Source organism: Podarcis gaigeae (genome assembly GCF_964106915.1).
Source record: "Podarcis gaigeae genome assembly, chromosome: 15".
NCBI lineage: Eukaryota > Metazoa > Chordata > Lepidosauria > Squamata > Lacertidae > Podarcis > Podarcis gaigeae.
This window is the reverse complement of record NC_139692.1, coordinates 7405694-7429728: the sequence shown is the minus strand read 5'-3', so window position 1 is coordinate 7429728 and position 24035 is coordinate 7405694. Positions and strand designations below refer to the sequence as shown.

At 46.4% G+C, this 24035-nt stretch overlaps 1 protein-coding gene and 1 long non-coding RNA gene across 2 annotated transcripts in view; both read right to left on the bottom strand.

Moving 5' to 3' along the window:
- The window catches only part of LOC310832095 (beta-4C adrenergic receptor-like), a 685807-nt gene that overhangs the window by 377682 nt on the left and 284090 nt on the right, over positions 1–24035 (bottom strand). The window lies entirely within an intron of this gene.
- LOC310832799 lies at positions 11750–17511 on the bottom strand. The gene is made up of 2 exons (XR_014558447.1): positions 16173–17511; positions 11750–12770 (listed from the first exon to the last, which is right to left on the bottom strand). It is a non-coding gene; the product is annotated as an uncharacterized lncRNA (long non-coding RNA).

Here is a 24035-nt window from a genome sequence, read left to right as displayed (position 1 = left end):
AAATATTTCCCAAAGTCCCAGCCCCCGCATTGCTTTTCACACACACACACAGCTGTACTCCAAGACTCAAAGTGTGCCACCCTCCCACAACTGCAATGCCTTGATAAACACACAGGTATTTGTTGAAAAAATACTGTAGTGACCCAAATATAACAACACACACTCCCCCTCCCCCCAAAAAACTTCCCACCCTGGATTGTATGAAGGCTGTATTTGGGTCAGTATGCTATGTCACCCTGCCCTAAGTTGAAAATAAGCCCTTATACATTCCTGCTGAAGAACCCAGATTGCACGCAAGGACGGTCCCTCTCTCCACAGGGCTAAATTTATATCTGAATCCACTGGGTGGTTTACTACTGAAATCAGGGCCGCCTTTAGCAGATGCAGCGCTGGGGTGCAAATATCCGCCCAGCGCCACCCAAATTACCACAGATAGTGTTGGGGTGGCCATAGCTGCACACTGCCAGCCATCTCATAGAATCATAGAATCATAGAGTTGGAAGAGACCACAAGGGCCATCGAGTCCAACCCCCTGCCAAGCAGGAAACACCATCAGAGCACTCCTGACATATGGTTGTCAAGCCTCTGCTTAAAGACCTCCAAAGAAGAAGACTCCACCACGCTCCTTGGCAGCAAATTCCACTGTCGAACAGCTCTCACTGTCAGGAAGTTCCTCCTAATGTTTAGGTGGAATCTTTTTTCTTGTAGTTTGGAACCATTGCTCCGTGTCCGCTTCTCTGGAGCAGCAGAAAACAACCTTTCTCCTTCCTCTATCTGAGGGGGGCGCAACTCTCCCCCATGCCACTGCGGGAGAGTGATCCCCACAGAGGTTTGGGAGTGAAGTAGCACCCCTCCCAAGCCTTCTCGGGAGGAGAGCGATCCCCGCAGAGGCTTGGGAGGGAAGCTGCATGCCCACCAGCCTTATGGTTGGTGGGGTGCAGCTGGCTGGCGTGTAGGGAAAGGGGAGGCCACCAGCAAAGCCGCGCAGCTCCCCCACTCGCTGGGGCGCCCCTGAGAGGCCGGCGCCCTGGCACAACACACCACTAAGCCCTCTGGGAAAGATGGCTCTGACTGAAATGCTAGCCAACATGCAGGCAATCCATGTACAGTATTTCTGCACCACAGGATAGGCCATCTGGGCATTGTCTTTCTGCCGCTGTGCAGCTGAGCTCTGGGATCTGGCCAGCAAATTGGCCCTATTGCTACTACAAGTATTGCTCCAGCACATGTGTGAGTCCAAAGCCATCCCCACTTAATAAAGAGCCGATCTGTACCTGGAGCACACGTTCCCAGCTGTAAAGCACAGCCTCAAATCTTGTGTGCAAGTTCTCGCCCTGGGTGTGAACCTAGAACCACCATCACTAGTATTTTTATAGCATTTTTCATTCGGAGGATGCATTGCTGTCTTACTCTGCTTGTCCTCCTAACAAATTTGAGAGGCCGCCATGATTAGTCCTGTTTTAACAATGAAGGTAAGGATTAGTACTTTCTAGGCAAATGAGACTGTAGCACTGGGTGCTATAGTCACGTGTGGTGGCATTGCTTTTATATAGGCACTATTTCCTACCCTCATCTCTAAAATGGGAATAAATGTGTGACGTACCTCTCAAATAGAGGACGGGAACTTGTGGGCCTTGGGGCCAAATGTGGTCCTCCAAGCCTCACTTTATTTATTTATTTATTTATTTATTTATTTATTATTTAAAAAAATATTTATTTATACAACAAGAAAAAACAAGAAAACACACACACACAAAAACACAAGTACCAAATTACACACAAATTACAAAAATAACCATAGACACATAATTTTCTTGGCAAACAATAAAACATCTATTGGTCTTAACACTAAAGACCCAACTTCCCGTCTATTCCATATTTCAAGTTCAAATTACTTATTGCCAATACACATTTTTTTCATAATTAAACTTATTCTCAATAAATCTAATTTCTTCTCTCTACCTAGCAACTATTACTGAAGTTCCTCGAATGCTGCAACAGAATTTAAACTACTATATTTATTTTTCAGATATTCTTTGAAAACCTCCCATTTAGAAACAAATTCCTGTTTGGATTTATTCTTTATTTTTTCTGATAAACCATCTAATTCAGCATATTCTGTCAGCTTTTGGATCCAATCTTGTATAGAGGGGATTTCATTACTCTTTCATTTTGCTGCGATCAAAACTCTTGCTGCCGCCGTCGCATATAAAAAGATACCCTTCCTCTTTTGTGGAATATCCAAATCTGTTATTCCCAGGAGGTAGGCCTCTGGTTTTTTATTGAATGAGATCTTTAGCATTTTTTGCAGTTCTACATGTATACTCTCCTAGAATACCTGTATTTTCCTACATATCCACCACATATGGTAGAATGTTCCTGAGTCTCCGCATCTCCAACAATTACTTGACACATTTTTATACATTTTTGAGAGTTTCCATGGTGTTAGATACCATCGATGTTGCATTTTTTGAAAGTTCTCTCTAATCGTGTAACAATTTGTGAATTTCCAATTGATCTTCCATAAATTTTCCCATTGGGCCATGGTTATTGAATCGCCAAAATCCTGAGACCACCTCACCATTGCCACTGTTACCACTGGTAAGTTTTGGAAAGAGTTTTTCTTTTAGAATTTACAAGATCAGATTCGAATCGGGAAGTTTCTACTGAGAACCCCTTTTGTTTGTCAGATTTAAATTTTTCAAATAACTGATGGTATTGGAACCAGTCTGAAATGTGTTCTCTTATTTCCTCAAATTTTTTAAATTTTATTTGGTTATCTTCATTTTTTAGAAGTATTTTATATGTTGGCCAGCTTTCCTGAGTATTTTTCCGTTTTACTGCTATGGCTTCTACTGGAGAAGTCCACCACGGGACTTTAGGCTCCATCAGGTTTTTATATTTTTCCCATACAGCAAAGAGTGACTTTCTTATTATATGGTTGGTAAATTTTTTATGAATTTTCGCTTTTCCATATATTAGGTAGGCGTGCCATCCCCAACGGTTGTCAAAACCTTCCAGGTCCAGGAGGTCCGGATCCTGCAACGTGCACCAATCTTTTAACCAGGTGAAACAGGCTGCCTCATAATAAAGTTTTAGGTCGGGTAGGGAAAAGCCTCTTCTCTCTTTTATGTCTATTAAGATCAGGTGTTTAATCCTGGGTTTCTTCCCTTCCCACAAAAATTTGGAAATTTCTCTTTGCCATATCTTGAGACAACCTGCTTCACCGAGTATCGGAATCATTTGAAATAAAAAGATTAATTTTGGAAGCACATTCATCTTTATAATGGAAATCCTACCGAGAAATGTTAATTTTAGTTTATTCCAGGTTACCAAGTTTTTTCTAATCTCTAGCCAAGTTTTGGTGTAATTATCCTGAAATAAGTTTATGTTCTTGGGGGTGATCCAAATACCCAAGTATTTCGCTTTTGAAGAGATTTTCAAGCCCAATATTTTTTCTAAGTCATCCTTTTCTTCTGTGGTTACATTTTTAACAAGCATTTTTGTTTTTGTAATATTCAGCTTAAAGCCTGCCACTTCTCCAAATTCTTTAATCAGTTCCAGCACTCTTTTCAGACTTTCTTTAGGGTTTTCAGTCATAACGAGTAGATCGTCCGCGAAAGCTTTAATTTTATATGTTTTGTTTCCCAGAGTGTTGCCTTTAACAAGCTGATCCCTTCTTATCTGATTGTTCAATACTTCCATCACCAATATAAATATCAGTGGAGACAGTGGGCAGCCCTGTCTGGTTCCCTTGTTTATTTTGCACTCCTCAGTAATTCTTCCGTTGATGATCAATTTTGCATATTGTTCTGAGTAGATGGCATTTATTCCTTTACAAATATTTTCTCCCAGTCCGATTTCTTCCATTAATTTTTTCATAAACTTCCAGGACACGTTATCAAAAGCTTTTTCCGCGTCTACCAACATAATAGCTGCTGGTTTATCAATTTTAATATCCAAATATTCTAATACATTGATCACACATCTAATACATTGATCACACACCAATACAAGCCTCACTTTCAAGCAGAGGCATCAAGTTCTGCCTAACTTGGGGAGGTCGGAGGTTTGTCACATGCATGTGACTTCACATGTGTGACACACGCATGTGATGTCACGTGCATCAGGAAGAAGCTGCAAGACCTGCCCTAAGGAGGCCCGGCCCCTCAGGAGTGAGGGGGCAGCTCATCCCCATCCCCACATACTTTCCTGAGGTGTCCTCATCCCCATAGAATTGATGTTTATGCTTTCAAGTCAGCTTTCGTGCAACCAGCTAGCCCAGTCAGTGGTTTTCCTGGGTGGGGGGGGGGGCAGCCATTTTGTCCTTCACCAGTTCTGATATGCATTACAAGCCAGACACAACTGTCCTGTGATACAGAAGAATGGTGTCCGTGCCACATCTGGACCACTTCTAATATGGACTAGAATTCTCCCTGCGCCAATATTTCGTAAGCATGGATTAAAAGTATGCTGTGATGGGGAATCTATGCCCTTTTCTTATTTTGAGGGGTCCTTGGGCTGGGTGCTCAAGCCTATATTTTTTTCACCCCTCTTTCCTCCTCGCTGTTTCTGCTGCTCATTTTATGTGCCTCTCCTCCTCTGTCATATATGCACCAACTCTGAGAGGAGGCGAGAGGAGTCAAGTTTGTGGAAGGTACTGGTCCACCTTGCTCATTTTGCCCCTTGCTCTCGTGGAGAGGGCAGGTGATCAGGAAGAAACAGGTAGGAGGAGAAGGAGGAGTTCAAGGAAGCTCTGAGGATTAGCAATGGACCCCTAACGGGTGTGGGCCTCAGCAGGAGCCCTGCGGTGCCAAAGCTTGCTATGAGTCCTTCCAGTTGCTGTTCAAATTGCTTTGATTGTGACTTAGGAATGGATGAATCTGTCTTTTTCAGTTGCAGCTTCTCATTATCCCAGTCATACCTTCAGTTCTCCACATGTCTGCAGAGGTTTGCGAAACACTGGTCCTTGCTAAAATTCACCTGTATTTCAGTGTACATGTCATCACCTAACAATACATGCACATTTTTTGCAAGCCATTTCCCCTGGTATGATGCATTTTTATATGTTATTTTCACCAATGTATGCATTTCACTCCACACTTTCCAATAATGTATGCATTTTTGTACACATTTTGGGCTTGTGGTTTTTGCAGGCGGGGGGATTAGAGACGTGTGAACTTGAAAGTTAACTGTGTTTTTGTTTGTATTATATTTCAGGAACTGGGAATAAGGTGGGTTTACATTCAAATTATTATTTTTATTGTTCTTATTTGTCAAATTGGTATACCACCCTTCATCCAAAGATCACAGGACGGTTCACAACATGAAAATACAAAATGAGAACACAAAATACATCATACAACAAAAACAAACCAATACCTCCCTTCCACAAATACATTTCACAGACCGTAGAGTATTTAATCAGCCAGAGGCCTGGGTTATAGAGAAACATTTTCCCATGGCATCTAAAGATATGTCATGAAGGTGGGGAGCCACCACAAAAAAGGCCTATTCCTGTGTTGCCACTCTCCGGGGCCCTCATGAAGCGAGCACACAAAAAAGGATCTCAGATGACGATCACAGGGTCTGGCTTGGTTCATATGGGAAGTTATTTTGGTCCTGAGCTATTTAAGGCTTTAAAGGTCAAAACCAGCACTTTGAACTGATCCCAGAAATTCATTGGCAGCCAGTGCATTCGGGCTCAAACTGTCTTGCCCCAGTGAGCAGCCTGCACCACCCAAAGTTTCCATCCCGTCTTCAGAGGCAGCCCCTAGTATAACACAAACTGAAACAGATTTCTCCTTCATCTCCCTTTTGTCTACAGCCACGTTGGCATGTATTTAAAATGGTTTCATTGCCACTTCAAACAGTCGTGGATCCTGCCAAACAATTATGGGAAGTGTTGTTTGTTAAAGAGCGCTCAGAGTTATTAGGAGACCCCTTTTCTCCTCACAGAGCTCCAATTCCCATCGCTCCCTGTGAAGAGGGATTGGTTTTTTAACTACTCTAGGAATTGTAGTTCTGGGAGAGGAATAAGGACCTCCAAACAACTCTCAGCACCCTTAACAAACTACAGCTCCCAGAATTCTTTGGGGGAAGCCATGCCTGTTTAAAGTAGTATTGTAGAGCTTTAAATGAACGGTGTGGATGTGGCCTATATCAGCGTGCTACAAGAAAAGTAAATAATTTATTTACATTAGCGATCCTGGAAGTGTAAGACTTTGTGTCAATCCCATAAAGCATTAAGGGGGTACAGAGAACCCCCAGTCTCACCAGCCATGCACACACCTACACCCAGTCTAATGTGACAATAGACTTGTTCACATGTTCCGCTGAACACAGGTACCGGCTGCCCCTACACTTGTACAAGTGTTTGTGTGAAAGAGTGTGCACGTGTTTATTTGTACAGCTCAGCTACTGGTGTGCACAGGTGCACAGGCTGTTCACGTATTCAGAGGTGTAACGTGGCGGGGGGGGCAGCAGGGGCCACCACCCCGGGTGCATATTCAGGAGGGCACAACTGAGCCGCGGCAGTCCTGAAGATGACTGGCAGGGAGGTGGCTCCCTTTTCTGGCCCGGTAATGTGCAGCGTGCATGTTGCCTGGGCAGCCGGACGGGCTGCGAGGGGAGAGCGGGCAGCTGGGCAGGCCTTCCCCTGCTGGGGCAAAGCCCCCTCTCAGTGCCCGTCCCTTTCAGCGCCTAGGGATGGCATGACACACTTTTCTTACACCATGGCTCCTGCTGCTGCTGGTCACGCTGGGTTGCTGCTGCGCCAGGCAGCCCCCTCAGCTCCCTCTTGTCCCCGGGCCACCGCAGAGCCTCCAGACAAGGCCCCCATACAGGAGCAGGCAGCTGTAGGCACAGCAGGGTGCCACTGGAGCGCCCAGTGTGGATACAGAAGCAGCCACGCAAGCTTTGGCCGGAAGCATGCTGGCTCCTGGGCCAGACCTGTGGAGGTTCCTGTGGGCATGCTACGGGTAAACTGCAGCACAACACCCTTTTGCACCTTGCCCTGGGCACTAGCAACCGACGCTACGCCACTGCATTCATTGATTGTTACATGTGAATAACCGTATGAGTGTACAGCCCAGCTACTTCTGTACACAGGTGCCCAGACGGCAAACCCACTGAATGTGATATGTGAACACCCCCTAATGACTGATGCCTTTGCACCAATGCCGTGTTTGAAACTGATAGTCCGCATTGCCAGCATGTTGCCTCCCTGGCTCACCTGGGTGAAGCCAGAATTCAGGCTGTACATATTAATATTATCACTGTCTTTTCTCTCCCCCCCCCCTTTCCATTGAGCTCTTGGTGGTTATTTATTTATTTATTTATTTTTACACGTTATTTCTGGTGACCAATGTAGACTTGATTTCATGTTTTTATGTATAAATAAATTTGTAAAAACCAGAGTCACACTGTCTTGAATATTTCTTTATTTATTTTTTTATTTTCTTTGAGAACTGCTATGAAAATCAGCCAGCGGGCCAGCCTGCTGCAAGCCGGTGGGTGCTTTCCAGAGTTGGGATTGTTGGAGTACAACAACTTCTGAAGGGCACCAGGCTGGCGGAAGCTACTATAGGCAATGATAATTTAGAACACTGGCTTTTTTTTTGTCTAGCTACCTATGTTATCCACAGCTGCAATCGAAATTATTCAAGCCCCATTGCAAATCAGTTTTATTATCAAAATTTTTCAGACTTTCAGCTGTTTGCAATGAGCAAATCAAACAAAAGCCAGTATAAGTTGCATTTTCAGCCAAATTTGGGGAAACCACTTGAAGCAACCATTGGGTCGAGCTATTTCTATTGCTTTTGTTTGATTTGCTCATTGCAAACAGCCGAAAGTCTGAAAATTTTGATAATAAACATGATTTGCAACGGGGGTTGAATAATTTCGATTGCAACTGTGTGTTCTCTCTCTTTCTGAGTTTCTCTTTTGTGGTTCCTAAACTGCTTTACATTCAGAGAATACCCAAATGGTGTGCAAAAATAGGCTACAAAACACAGGGCAGATATAAGAAAGTATTTTTTTAAAAAGTCCAATAAGACCTTCAAAACTGTGGAAATAAAATGGGGCACTAAACTTTTGACATATGTCACAAACATAGCAAGGCTGGGTCTTGCTTGGTTTCAGAGGCAAGAGAATCCCGGAGAATTTGGGCCACAAAAGAAGTCTTTGAGTCACAAGAGCCTTTGTCACAGGGACTAGTTGCAACATCAACTGATATTCACTGTGTTATAACAATTTTAAGGTCTTAGATATATAATAAATGTTCATAAATGTACCATGCAAACACGTACATAAAGATATAAACCACATGTCTGAAGCAGCGCAGGAAGACAGTCCTGAAACCATTTTGACTCCCAGGCTGACCAAATGTTTCTCTGCAAGGACGGAGGTGAAAAAACCTTCCCTGTTACAGGAATTGGGTAATCACCGTTTCAAAGCAATGGGCAGACTACCAGGAAAGGCAATCAGATAAGGCATTATCAGATAACCTGGCAAACAGGAAAAACAACTGCACTCAAATTTCTGTTGTAGACCACCTTTTCTGTGATGTAGGTATGATGTTTGTGGGGAATGGACTTGGGTTACACCCCTTCAGTGATGTATGTATGATGTATGAAGGGGTGCTCTTGAGCTCTAGGGCAGGGAATTTAAAATGTCTACAGTATATAAGGGCAGGCACACCTTGGTTCTGGGTCCTCCTCCATCCTCCTGCATGTGAGGGGAGCACCCTGTTGCAACTGTTCAATAAAGATAAGGCTTACTAGCTGCTTTGCTTCTCAATATTCTCTGGTTGGCCTCTGTTATTTTCTCCTACCAATAGGGAACCCATGTAAGGACTCTATGCTGGCTCTCGGATACCCCATAAGGGAAAGGGGGCAGATTTTGTTTACAACAACTGGCAAATATTAAGTGACTGCCGTGGGGTGCAGATGGAGCTTGGTATCATCTACGCTGACTTGCCAGGGTTTCAGGCAGGGGTCCTATCCTGCCCTAGCTGGAGATGCTGGGATGTGAGACATGCTTGTTCCACATGCACAGCCAAGGCTCTATGACTGAGCTACAGTGCTTCCCATCTAGTAGCCTCAAGCGTCCAGCAAAGCACACAATTGAGAGAGGAGCTGGTGAAATAATAGGGAATTCACCAGGACCAGGGAGTTTGCACACCGATGTGACCTCGCTGAGAATGGACATGTGTGAAGTGACCCCTGGCAGGAGACCCCTGACTTTGGCAAGTGGAACGATGAGGCTGCGACTGCAGCTCTTAATTAAGATGAAAGCGACAAGCCCAAAGGATGGCAAAACAAAATTAAATTCCTCCCTTGTTCCAGGTTCCTGGCTGTGACAAGCAGATTGGACTATTTGCTCGTGGCAGATGCTGCGCATAATGTGCACTCAGGCGTGTGCTCACCTCCTTGCATGCATTCTTTCTGCCATACAGGAGCCACTAGGAAGCAGAAGCTGTGACTTCATTATGAGGAAAGCACACCTGCTACCTGTAAAAAAAAGGAAAAAGGAAAAAAACCACCTCCTGAAAGAAATAAGAAAGGGCTTCATTTTGATCACCCATGAAATGGTTTCAGCAGAGCAGATGTGCTCCTGGCTTAAAACCTGGCGTGTTCAGGCAGTGATCACCTTGGTGAGAAAAATGTAGATCTTGCAGTTTTCTAGGTATCATCCTGGTTTGTCTCCTTCCCACTAAACATGTTTGTGTAAGTGACTTCTGCACCTTATGTGTTGTTGTTCCTGCATTGCAGGAGATTGGACTAGATGATCCAGCCTTTGCCAACTTCCGGTGCCCTCCAGAAGTCTTGAACTACAGCTCCCATCAACCCCAGGCAATACAGCTGTGTGCTCTCTGGGGGCCTGCAGCTAATGAGTATAATTGTCCAAAAACAGGCTGGCCAAGGCTGAAATCCTTGGCAACCCCAGAGTCCATTCCTTATCACTTTGTCTGCTGCTTGTGCTAAAGAGTAGAGAAGCAGTTGCCTTAAAACACCTGGACCCCAGCTGAAGCCATAATCTTATCATCCATCATTGCTCAAACCTGCCTCGGGTTTCTTTGATCTCACATGTGTCTGTAACTAGATCATAAAACTGAACAGTTGTGGTGTAAGTCGCATTTTAATTACAGAAGCCATGGAAACAGAAGCTTCTGAGTGAGACAGAATAAGTGCTGGAATTGGCAAAGAATCCTAATGTCTGATTTAAGCATGCAGTGTGCACACCTCTCATTTTGTTCACCCGCATTTCTGTTTTGGGACGTTCTGCATGCACATGCATGCATGCACACAGAGCAAACGGGCCACTGTGTCCCATTTCCCCACCCTATTCCTTCATGGGGCCCCATTTCCCCGCCCTATGCCTTCACAGCATTCTCCATCCCTCACCAACCTCAGTTATGGGCAATAAGACATTTAGCATCCTTCATATCAGTGACAGGTAAGGCAAATTATACCAATGGCACTGAAATTAACCAGTCAGCTTTCCTGCAATCTCCTCTGCATCACATGGGGTTAGAGTGATGGATCCTGGGACACATCCCAACATATCTCAGGTAAAAAGGTAAAGGTAAAGGATTCCTGGATGGTTAAGTCCAGTCAAAGGCGACTACGGGGTATGGCACTCATCTTGCTTCAGGCCAAGGGAGTTGGTGTTTGTCCACAGACAGCTTTCCGGGTCATGTGGCACAACGGAACACCGTGACGGAAATGGAGAGCAGAAGATGGAAGCAAGATGGCAGTGAGGTAGGCTTCCGTTCTCCTCTTCCTCAAGGTTATGGTGGAGGACAAGGGGAGTGGGCCAGCCTCAAACCAAACCAGGCCAATGATTGCAGTTGCGTGTGTAGGTCCCCAGGCCACCCCTCAAATAACTTCACACATAATACGTAATTTAGTTTTGGTTTTTGGGCACTATTTTGGCCACAACTTTATTAAAATACAAAATCAGTGAGTGGTTGTTTAGACATTGGTTATGACTATCTGTCCCCCCGCCTGGGACAGAACTGACATCCCGAGGTCCGATCGGTAGCCAGTAGAAGAGAAAGTCAAACTGGGGGTCATTTGAGCTAAGCGTCGGACCCACGCCGCTCACCCCAGCAGCTCCCCGAAAGCTTGCCGGCCCAGATCCTATGACAAGGATTCCCATGACAGGGATTGGGCGGCCCTGGTCCCATGACAGGGATTGGACGAAATCATGGCAAGCCCCAGGATTCCTTTAACGGAATTCCCTTCAGCGCAATGGGAGGGGCAAGCCCAGCCTGACCCCTCCACCACCAGCATATTATAACCAATGCCTAACCGCAACCTTACAAGTTGTGACGAATTGCTGAGTAGTAGGCAAAAACCAAATGGCACAGCCAATCACCAAATGGCAAAATTCCTACTAGGCCCCTACGCCAAGGCAGACGACCCCATGACAGGCAAAGCAAGGTCAACCGGAAAAGAGGGCGGGCGGGCGGGTGATCCGATGCACTCTGCAAAGAGAAAGAGAAACCAGAGTGCACCAATATTTAAAGACCATGGTCCCACCCACCCAATTTGCAACATACAATTTGCCCCAGCAACCCGGTTATCCAATCACAATGCCAGGCAACAACTGTTAACCTGCCTGGCAACAAGAGGTCTGGCCCGGTGGCCCACACCGCAACACGTGCTCTCATTTATTGGAGAACACGCCTTGCGTGTGTAGGTCCCCAGGCCACCCCTCAAATAACTTCACACATAATACGTAATTTAGTTTTGGTTTTTGGGCACTATTTTGGCCACAACTTTATTAAAATACAAAATCAGTGAGTGGTTGTTTAGACATTGGTTATGACTATCTGTCCCCCCGCCTGGGACAGAACTGACATCCCGAGGTCCGATCGGTAGCCAGTAGAAGAGAAAGTCAAACTGGGGGTCATTTGAGCTAAGCGTTGGACCCACGCCGCTCACCCCAGCAGCTCCCCGAAAGCTTGCCGGCCCAGATCCTATGACAAGGATTCCCATGACAGGGATTGGGCGGCCCTGGTCCCATGACAGGGATTGGACGAAATCATGGCAAGCCCCAGGATTCCTTTAACGGAATTCCCTTCAGCGCAATGGGAGGGGCAAGCCCAGCCTGACCCCTCCACCACCAGCATATTATAACCAATGCCTAACCGCCACACGAGCTCTAACGCTCACCGCCAACCACTCACAAACCCAACCATGAACCCAATTTAGTAGCCACCGCATCCAGCCAAACATCATTCCCCAAATCGGAGAGGTGCACTCCATCTGCCCGGTAAAGGGCCTCAGCCTTAAAATTAATGTCTGGGTGCGAAATACCAAACCACCCAGCTCCAATACCTTCACACAAACAGCAGAGTTAATGCGCTTCCTGGCCCTTTCAGCGGCCTCCGGGCGGGAAACACCGCGCCAGGTTTGCCTCTGCAACAGGTGAGACCAAATTATTCTCACTGAAGGTAATAAGGCTGCCAATGCCTCCAAATCTCTTTTGGATTGAGGTGTGCAAAGCAAGGCAATCAATAGTTGCCACATCATTTTTCCCCCAGCTGCACCACTATGGCCATAGGGTGGGGAGGTCCGAGAGCAGCCGGCGACCAATCAGCGGCATAAACTCTCCCCATGACATTCCACGTCTGGAAAACCATGACACTTGCATGTGCTGTGGGAGGCCGGGACACGCTCCCTTTGCAGACTGCCTCGCTCTGCTGCCAGCCCAATGAACGATGCTGTGTCCCACTATCCAGACGCGGACCAGCGTGGGATCTGCAAGGGTTGAAACAAACAAGCATAAGTACCAAACTCAGCATTTTGTTTCGCACTTAACCCTTGAAAGCATACAATTTCCATCTCCCCAAATCCTTGATCCTGGCGGCTGAGAAGCCCCAATGGGCCGCCATAGTCGCTGCACCTATGCGAAAGGAATGAGGGGCGAAACCAGAGGCTGAGATCCCACAAGCAGAGATGGCCATATGCATGACTTTTGTGAACTGGTGTCGCGCCAAAGAGTGACTATTTTCATGCATGAGTAGGGGGCCGTCCCCAGGAGGCTCAAGGCCAAGTACTTCCTTACATCCTTGACTGGGCATGGGCCCACCTCCCCAGTCGCTGGGAGGCGGACAACTTCCCCCCGACCCAGCTGGTCAGTTTTGGAGTTGCGCACTACAAGTCTCAACTCCAAAAGGGGAACGCATATATCCCGAAGGAGCAACCCACTAGAACCAGCAACTTCTAGGATCAAGCCAGCCCCCAGGGGAATGAAAAGCCAAATGTTTCTGGTATCCAATAACAGGGCAAGGGCCCACCTTACCTGTGACTGGAAGCCTGATGATGGCAACCCAGCCCACTAGGTCTGACTTAGAGCTCCAGACACTTATGACAAGCTCCAAAGCAGATGAGAAAAAATCCAGAGGCAATAAGCCTCCAAACTCTCAGCCCTGTGCTGGCTTCAACACAATTTCCCCAACCCTCAGTACACCAAAATTACAATGGAATACTGAAAGAAGTCTCGTCTAGATCTAGGACCAGGAGAGAAGTCTTAACTTGCTGCAGATACTGCATAGGTCAAGATAGACCGGCCTCCTGCCTGCAGTCCTGTGAAGGCTGGAGCCTTTTACAACCGTCCGAGACCCTGAGCACGACACACTTTTAGAAGGGTCTCTGAAAAATTAAAGCTTTACTCTGGCAGACATTGCAGCAGACTGAATTCTGATGGTTTTAACAGTGCATACAATCTGCAGCAGGTAGTCCAATTACTGCAGGTCCTGCTCAGAGGATGGAGGCAAGTTCCTCTGAATGGCCGAGGACTCCCAGCTAAACGCTAAGAAATCAGTCCAGGCCTGAAAGCAGAAGGGGAAATGTAAGCTACTACTCCTCTTAATTATCAATTGTTGCCAAAACGCCACAGGAGCTCCAGAAAATCCGGCTATAGCTGGGCGTCCAGAGGCCAGGATCTGAAGCTCTCCAACTGAAAACAGGATAGAGTGACAGCGAAAACATTAGAAGATCCCGTAATAAAACGAGCAGATACGCAATATTAAACCTTAAGCAGTGCAGCTGGAAAGAACTTAAAAGGGGGACAGAGACTCTGCCAAAGCATGAGGACCATTTTGCCAGGACCCTCACACTGCCTGGTTATCAGACCAAGACAGACCCGACGGTCCCTGTACTCCTCAGTCCAGATGTGCGCTGACACTACAATGGGGAAAACTCAAGAAAAGTTAGGTCACATGTGATTGCCTTGCCCTACCAGGCTCAAGGCCACTGTACAGGATGATGAAGGGACCCTGGGCCATGAGACCCCACCTGGCCAAGGAGGAATGGAAGGGGCAGCCTGGAACAACCACCCTGCATGTCATTTTTTTTTTTAACTGACCTAGCAATGATAGAATCTGACAAAGCAACATTTGCTATCAGAGGAAGTATTACAAGAATAACGTCCTTCATGGCAAACAGCTTTTCCACAGGCAAGCAGAGGTATGAGCAACGGTATCCAGCTAGCCCCCAAATACGTTAAAAGGGGCAGTAGGAGCCACTGTCCTATCCACTGGGAACACCCAGCTCCTCAGGGAATAAAAGGGGCGTACAGTAAGCCTTAGCAGAGGCTGGTGACACATGAACCAGCCAGTAAAATAATCCACATAACGATACCCCCAGTTAAACGAGTATTGACTCACAATGTTCAATCCAGAAAGACGCTAAAGGACTCAAGTGCTGCACAGCCTATAGCGCAACCCATTGGCATCGCCTTATAAATGTAAGGACCATCCAATTAAGCCCAACTACTTATAATCTTGAGGGTGAACCGGCAGCAACCTGACAGCTAATTCAATATCACATAATGCCAACAAGGCCCTCTTCCAATATGTTGGTAAGCTCAACTGCCTGATCCAAAGATGCAAATTTTGCAGAACAATTCCAGAGAGTCATTCACTGAGGTGCCTTTGGGATGCGATGAATTATATGGGGGATTGTATGGGGCTTTCCTAGGGACGATCCCCAAAGGGATAAATGAAAATAGGAATATCAGGAGAATCAAGGGGATACCACCATACGACCAATGAAAGCTGCTTCCTAACCTTCTAACTTGCTAACACAGGTAGCTCTCTGACTGGCTTAGAGTTGCTGTATTCTGAGCCACTGGCTGAAGAGCCAGCGGAATCCCAAACCATGGGAAAACCCTTCCCACAAGCGCAAAACCACTGACCTATCTAGATGACCATTTGGCCAGGCTTTCAAGGAAGATTTTTGTTTTGTTTTGTTTTTGTTTTTGAAATATGGGCGAGAGGTATTGAGTTATTGCTTGCTAGCCCCTAGCCCCCACATTGGGCAAAATGCCCTGCCTAGTGTTGCCACCATGATGTGTAAATTTACAGGGCCAACGCCGGCCAGAAACCCTAAAAAGTCCCAACAAAGCTGCTGCCGGGCCAGCTTCCTGCATACCAGCTTAAGGTACTATTGCTCAGGGGATTTCCATTTGAAATGTGGAACTGCACAAGTGGTCCACATGTCCCCGTCCCTGCGATCCTAGCAAGCTGAGGGGATGATGGCAGCCCTGCATCTAACATTCCCATAGTGAATAGTAACTTAAAGAATAGTGGGGTGGAAGGGACCCTGAGGATCATCTAGTCCACTCACCCACAATATAAATAATAATAATAATAATAATAATAATAATAATAATAATAATAATAATCATCTATTTGTACCCCATCCATCTGGCTGGGCTTCCCCAGCCACTCTGGGCAGCTTCCAACAAAAGATTAAAATACAGTAATGCAGCAAACATTAAAGGCTTCCCTAGACAGGGCTGCCTTAGATGTCTTCTAAAAAGTCTGGTAGTAGACATCTGGTGGGAGGGTGTACCACAGGGCAGGTGCCACTTCCGAGAAGGCCCTCCACCTGGTTCCCTGTAACTTGGCTTCTCACAGAGAGGGAACCACCAGAAAGGCCCTTGGCGCTGGACCTCAGTGTCCAGGTAGAGTGATGAGAGAGCGTGCAGCTGTCCCATACAGGGACCAATCCTGCAACCTAGGCATTACCGGCACCATACGCTGACCAGCTGAGCTATCCAGGATGATCCCTAAAGACCTGGAACAGCCTGACCCTGACCCCTGGAGAGGTCCAAGGTGATGTCTGAATCATCATCAGAGCCCAGTGATGATTTACCTGCAAGGAGGTGTAAGCATCACCCCTGCTCCGCTTTTTTCCTGCCTCTGAAGACGCTTCCTTCTGGAAGAAGGCACCTGGGGCATCAACAAGTCATCCTCTGCAGGAGAGGCAAGCTCTGGAGGCATCTGCAAAGGCCCTGTCATAGTCTGCAAAAAGAAAAAACCTAAACAATGTGAGGAACAGGTGAAACCAATACTTTGTGCACACATGGGGATGCTATTCAGGCCAGAAACGCTGCCAGAGGCCATCAAATTCTAGAGCCAAGCCCTAAGATCACCTGCTAGGCCAGACATAAATGTTTCCAATGAGATAACAAACTCGAGGCAGCCCACCGCCTGTCCAGGTACCCCTGCTTGCCCTTTAGAGGGAAGCACCTCCTCAAGAAACCCAAAGTTCTTTTTGGGAGCAATATAACAAGTGGGCCGAACTATCCAGCAACAGAATAGTCCAAAAGGCGCAGCTTGTTTTGTTTTGTGATAACAATGGCTAAGTGGGGGATATGAATCCTGTCTCCCAGGTCCTAGTCCTGCGCTCTAGCCACTAAGCCACAATGGTTCGTCTCTAAAATGGCAATTGCCACTATCAGGGCAAAACAAACTTGAAGAAAATAAACTTGTTCTGAAACAGCATAGTTAAAGAGCATACACAGAGTGCTCACTGGAGGCACAGAGAGCCTCTGGCTCCACTCTGTCTGTCTAAGATATACATTAGCAACAAGTGAGCCTGCAAACAAACAGATAAATTCTTATAGAGAAAGTGAGTCACATGTCACAGAGACTTAACAATTACTCTACTGCTAACTGTAGCAGGCTTAGGCCTGAATGATATGTGCAGGCCGAGCAGGCCGTGAAGGCCTCCATGCTTCTGCTCTCTGCCTTTTTTGTCTCATTGCAATATTAAAGGAACTCAATATAGTGCTCCCACCCAAGGCTAAATTAAAACTCAGCCAACAGCTCTGCATGCACCCAAAATAAAGCCAACCTTTGGGGATACTATAAACGAAGTGATTCTAGCTAAGCTGGGAACAGCCCTGACTAGCCCCACAATTAAACAGGCAAAAATGGGGAAAAACCTCTTTGCAAAAGAAAGCCCCTAATGGGGGCTCTCTCCCTATTGGGAAAGGCAAGCCCAGGAGGATTACGCACAGGCAGCGCTCACAGATACAGGGAGAATCTTCCCACAGGGCAGGGAAAGGGGTGGGGTGAGAAATCAAACAGGAAAAAAGGGAAATTAAATTAATTAAGGGACTAGAGAGGATTAAATAGAAGGGGGAAAATAAAGAAATGTAACCAGACAATGAGAAGATTGCTCCTGATCCGATGCACTCTGCAAAGAGAAAGAGAAACCAGAGTGCACCAATATTTAAAGACCATGGTCCCACCCACCCAATTTGCAACATACAATTTGCCCCAGCAACCCGGTTATCCAATCACAATGCCAGGCAACAACTGTTAACCTGCCTGGCAACAAGAGGTCTGGCCCGGTGGCCCACACCGCAACACGTGCTCTCATTTATTGGAGAACACGCCTTCCGTGATGAATCCATATCAGAATCCATGGTCGACATCCCATCATCAACAGCCAGAAATAAGCCCTTAAAATTATCATGAAAATTTGCTCTCAGTTTGGGCTGCCACAATCCACATGTTTGTCTGAGGTCAAGAATAGAAACCACACAAATACACACAGTACAGTATACAGTAGTATTTGCTGTTGTTCTAGTCTAAACATTACATAAATAATGGCATTGCTTTCTGCATTGTTTTTGACATTGTTTTTGACATACACTTCCATTAACATACACTGAAATTAACTATGTGTATTTTGGCCATAGTGAACAGTGAGATAAATTGTGTATGTTTTAGCAGAAACCGAATTGCAGTGGAATGGAAACAGTGCTGTTTGAAATGAACACGGGATGGAATAATAATAATAATAATAATAATAATAATAATAATAATAATAATAATTTATTATTTATTCCCCGCCCATCTGGCTGGGTTTCCCCAGCCACTCTGGGCGGCTTCCAACAAAACACTAAAATACAATAACCTATTAAACATTAAAAGCTTCCCTAAACAGGGCTGCCTTCAGATGTCTTCTAAAAGTTTGGTAGTTATTTTTCTCTTTGACATCTGGTGGGAGGGCGTTCCACAAGGCGGGTGCCACTACCGAGAAGGCCCTCTGCCTAGTTCCCTGTAACTTGGCTTCTCGCAGCGAGGGACCCGCCAGAAGGCCCTCGGCACTGGACCTCAGTGTCCGGGCAGAATGATGGAAGTGGAGACGCTCCTTCAGGTATACAAATTGTTGCCTTCTCACATCCCTGGCTGTAATTCAGCTGCGTGGTTTTCATCTCTTCCCCAAGGACTGGTGCTCCTCTTCCACCACCGGTTTGCAAAAACTGACTGGATCACCACTGCAAATCCCAACAAGGTCTTGGGAAGTGAACCACAAAAGAAAGAAAGCCACGCTGATCACAGGAGAGGATCTAGGAGAGACCTTCCCGTCCCCACAGCCCCTCTTTGAGATGCAAATACACTGTGGCCAATTTTGTCAGCTCTGCTGCCCTTCCTTTCTGCCTGTTCCCTGCTTTGCATCTGCCAGCCCAGCCCAACATCCCCCTTGGGGGGAAGGTGAATGTTTGTTCTCTGGTGAGGCAGCTGCTCCTTGCTTCTCTGAGGGGCTGAAATCAGATGGCAGCAGGGCAGGCCCTGTGGGCAGTCCTCATTAATTGGTACTCCAACAAAAATTAAGACTTAAAAGTGGTAAGTGCATTGGGGCAGCAGCTGGGGAGTTTCAGCATGCCCCACTGTGTGTGCTACTACCTGCTGCCTGCCGGACCCACCATGAAAGGCCAGGCTGTTTGTTTAGCTTCCAGCTAAGAGCCTTGCATGTCTTGCGGAGAGTCAAGGAGGCAATCAAAACATCACAAGACGGACTCCCAGCTCCTGTGCCGGGTTTCACGCAGAGGAGAGGCTAGATTCCATTTTCACTGGGACTTGCTGTGTCTATCACATATGCCCTGGCTTTTAACATGAAGGTGTAGGAAGGGGAGGGAGGCTGCATTGTATACAGTGGATGCTAACAGTGGTGTCTGTCACCTGGATAAATTGCTTCCATTTGGAGAGTGGGGCTGGCCGCACATGGTCATTGATCTGTCACCTTCCAGCATGGAGAAAATTGGATCTTTTCCCCAGTCACTGTTGCCTAGGGGAATCCACAGGGTTCTATGGCTGCATTTAGAGCCCATTTAAATTATAACTGTTATTTCTACATTTCCTTCTATACATATAAATTTGCAAGTGCAAATTTTATGCAAACGAGTATCCTCTCTGTTGTCTTTTCCTTTTCTTTCTTTCTTTCTTTCTTTCTTTCTTTCTTTCTTTCTTTCTTTCTTTTTCTTTTCTTTTTTTCTTTTTTTCTTTGACAATGCCTAGCTCACCATCCAAGTCCAGCAGTGCAGAGTATGGAATGATCACTTGGCTCTATGGGATAGCTCGGGCAGAGGCCACTGTCGTGTAGTGCTTATGCCATTAAACGCTTTCATTTTTATCTTAACCACAAACTAAACTGGATCTAGCAGCCCATGTCTTTGTTTGACATAGCTATCCGAATTCGTGTTCTTGCTCTTTGAAAAGGTATGTGCAGAGCCCTGTTCCCATAGTAACCAAGCACCCAACATCTCGGAGACAACTGCTGGTAGCCCCATTATCAGTCTCTGGGGGTGGGAGGTTAGCAATAAAAGGGAAGAGAAAGGTATGTGAGCTCTGGGCCGTTCCAAATCTCCTCCATCAACAACAGCACAGCACCTTGCCTTACTGACTACCTTCTCATGAAACAAGAAACAAGTAGCTTTTCCATTTCGGCAGCATCAGAAGGGCATGACAATCTTACCAGGGTTTACTTTAACTCAGGGGTCCCTAAACTAAGGCCCAAGGGACTAGTTTATCTGGCCCGCAGCACCCCCCACTCCCCGCCCTTACCGGCATTGCGCTGCGCAGCTGCCCACTTCCGGGTCGGAGGAGCACCGGAAATAGCTTGTGTGCATGCGCAAGCGTTTTTTCCGGTGCACATCCGGGTCGGAGGAGGCCCATGCACATGCACACAAGCTATTTCCAGTGCTCCTCCAACCTGGAAGTGCGCCAGAAATAGTGTGTGTGCACGCGTATGGGCACGCTCTCCCCCACCCTCCAGCCTGCCACACGATCAGTGCTGGAGACAGCAACCTGAGGCGCGGTAAGTTTGCTGACCACTGCTTTAATCCCTCCAGCACCAAACCCCAACAGGAAACAAGGGCTGAGGGTCAAATATATTCGCATTCACTACTATATACCAGAATAGTCCCTTGTATACCCTGCAACAGGAATAGCCAATGTAGTTTGTTGGCTACGACTCACAGCAAGCCCCAGCCGGCACAGCCAGTGATCAGGAATGATGGGAGTTGCAGTCCTTTAGCATTTTGGGTCATCTAGTGCAACCCCCTGCAATGCAGACATCTCAACTAAAGCATCCATGACACGTGGCCATCCAACCTCTGCTTAAAAACCCACAAGCAGAAGAAGAAGAAGAAGAGTTTGGATTTGATATCCCGCCTGTCACTCCCTTTAAGGAGTCTCAAAGTGGCTAACATTCTCCTTTCCCTTCCTCCCCCACAACAAACACTCTGTGAGGTGAGTGGGGCTGAGAGACTTCAGAGAAGTGTGACTGGCCCAAGGTCACCCAGCAGCTTCATGTGGAGGAGCGGAGACGCGAACCCGGTTCCCCAGATTACGAGACTACCGCTCTTAACCACTACACCACACTGCTTTTCTCTATAAAAAAATGTTTAGGGATACAGTCATACCTTGGGTTGTGTTTTTCGGGTTGCGGACTGCCAGAACCTGGAAGTACCGGAATGAGTTACTTCCAGGTTTGGGCAGTTGCACATGCGCAGAAACGCTGAATCACAACCCGTGCATGTGCAGACGCGCCACTGTGGGTTGAGAACGTGCCTCCCGCACGGATCACGTTCGCAACCCGAGCATCTACTGTACTCTCATTTTCCTACTCATATTGAAATGCTGCCCCTCAGCGAGGCCAAACTTAGATTCCCAAAATGTTTAGGGGTATGCGTATCCCTGTGTACCCCCCAGAAAAAAGCACTGCCTGCAAGGAAGGAGAGTCCACCACCTCCCGAGGGAGTCTTGACGTCACCGTGTTGGCCCCCCTTGTCCCTCGACATTTCACTGGTGCAAACATGGACACTCCTACACCCTTATGGGGAACAGCATGAAAATGTCAATGCTTTACGACTGGGCATTCAGTTTACCTCTAGTTTTGTTGATATTGCTTTACGGAAGTGGTGGCGAAGCTTTTTGAGCCTGAGAGCCACTTCCCCTTCTGGGGGACATTCCTGGGGCTGGTACATGCCACTGCTGGGTGGAGTAAGAAGTTCCCATTTTGCCTTTGCACAGTTGGCTAGTTTCTGCACACACACACACACACACACACACACAGAGAGAGAGAAAACCCCTCTGTACCTACGGGACCGCCTCTCCTGGTATGCCCCACAGAGGAACTTACGGTCTGCAAATAAAAACATCCTGAAGGTCCCAGGCCACAGAGAGGTTAGGCTGGCCTCAACTAGAGCCAGGGCTTTTTCGGCTGCGGCTCCAACCTGGTGGAACGCTCTGTCACAAGAGACAAGGGCCCTGCAGGACTTGACATCTTTCCGCAGGGCCTGCAAGACAGAGCTGTTCCGCCAGGCCTTTGGTCAGGGCGCAGCCTGACTACCTCCTTTGGCAATCTTTAGTTTATGGTTGTCATCAATTTTGATTTTAATTAATTTTTATAATGTTTTTATAATGTTGCACTACTTTAGTGTTGTTAGCCGCCCTGAGCCCGGCTTCGGCTGGGGAGGGCGGGATATAAATACAATTTATTATTATTATTATTATTATTATTATTATTGTATTCACAGTCAGTCAAGAGTTCAAGGGCATATTCTAGCCAGACAAAAACACTCAAGGAGGTTGTGAGGCAGGGCACAACTTTTTTTCTTTTTTTAAAATGTGCACCTGGTTTTGACATTTCCACTTATATAGCTGCATCATTATATATTCACCTAGTCTCACAGATGGCACATACAATTCTAAAATCATTAATATCATGGAATTGCAAGGTTTTTACTTATAGCTTCACAATTACTTTAGACATTTAAGAAACCCCATATGGTGTTTTCACATTCGAACAGTACCGAAGAACACAAAGAAAGCATCAATTGCAAAAAGCTTGTTTTGATTATTTAATATAATGCACTGCGGAAGCCATCACTCCTTCGTACTGTTGCCTCAGCTGGTGAGCGCTGGCAGGATTGTAGCTGAAGCAGGGCAACTGCGAAACAATAGGGAGGTATTAATATGTTCAACTGAACCCCAAGGTTTGCAGAAGTACAAAAAATATATGGGGGAAGTGCAACAGCAAGGATCATTCAGTGTGCAACTTAAGGGTTAATTCTGTTAGGAGTCAAAGTCAACTAGTCAAGCAGGGGACTGGGTGGAAATGTTGCTTAGCAATCAGTCAAAAGGGGTGGTCTCTACACTGTTCTGATTGGCTGTGTACTTCTGAGGGAGCTTCCCACTGTATGTTTGGTGGGAACCCTGCTATGGAAAAGACCTGGACTAAGAAAGACAAAACCACTCAGTGTGTTTCTTCTCATATTATGCACTGGGTTTATCCATTTCTTTTGTCTCTGTGCTCTATCTGCATTAAGTGACTTTCCTAACAAGTTATTGGCCCAGAAACACTACAAAAACTCTAAATCAGGGATGGGGAACCTCAGGCTCAGGTGCCGAATAATAATACCTTTTGCTTGCTTTGATGGAGAGGGGGGTGTGAGCCAATTGTTCAAAGGCAAAATTCACCTTTGTTGCTGCTCTGCCTACTTCTTCTTCTGGCCCAGCCCACCACTGGCATGTGGCCCTTGAAAGGTTGTATAAAAGGGCCTGTGGCTCTCAGGCTGAAAGAATTTTCCCTGCCCTGCCCTAAGAGGAGGCAAAAAAAAAAATCAATCACTGTCACTGAGGATTGAAGCTTAGCGGCCACAGAATTATAAGTGTCTGTTCAGGGCTGAGGCAGACAGTGAAAACAACACACACCAGCTCCAAGTTGTCCCCTGTAAGAGGTCGATATACCCCACCCTCCCCAGCCAAGACTGGGCTCAGGGCAGCTAACAATCAATAATAAAAACAAGTTGATTAAAATACAACTTAAAAAACAAGATTAAAATACAACATTAAAACAAGATTAAAATACAACATTAAAACATTAAAAGGCAGCCTCTTCACAGGAGGAGAAAGGAAAAAAGAAAGAGGGGGAGGGAATCAAATTGATTCTAAGCCAAAGGCCAGGTGGAACAACTCTGTCTTACAGGCCCTGCAGAAAGAAATCAGATCCTTCAGGGCCCTGGTCTCATGAGGCAGAGAGTTCCACCAGTGCTGAAAAGGCCCTGGCTCTGGTTGAGGCTAATCTAACTTCCTTAGGGCCTGGGACCTTTAGGATGTTGTTCTAGGATGTTTTATTATAAAATACAACCCCAAGAGATGTGTTAGTCACCTGAGCAGGAGCACAGAGGTGGTAACAGGACGGGTTCCTGGTGCTTCCTCTTCTGCCAGAAGGAATGGAGTGGAGACCCTGGGAGAGGGGCTGGCTGGCTGGCTGGCTGGCCAGAACACTGAATGGGAGTGCTCCACACTGCAATGTTTTGTTGCAAGTCCTGCGTGCATTCTTAAACCCATCAGAGTTGTGTAGGTGTAAATAACATAAGGCATCTCAACATCATCCCTTCCTCTTCCAGCTGAATATGGTTCTTCTGTACTGTGG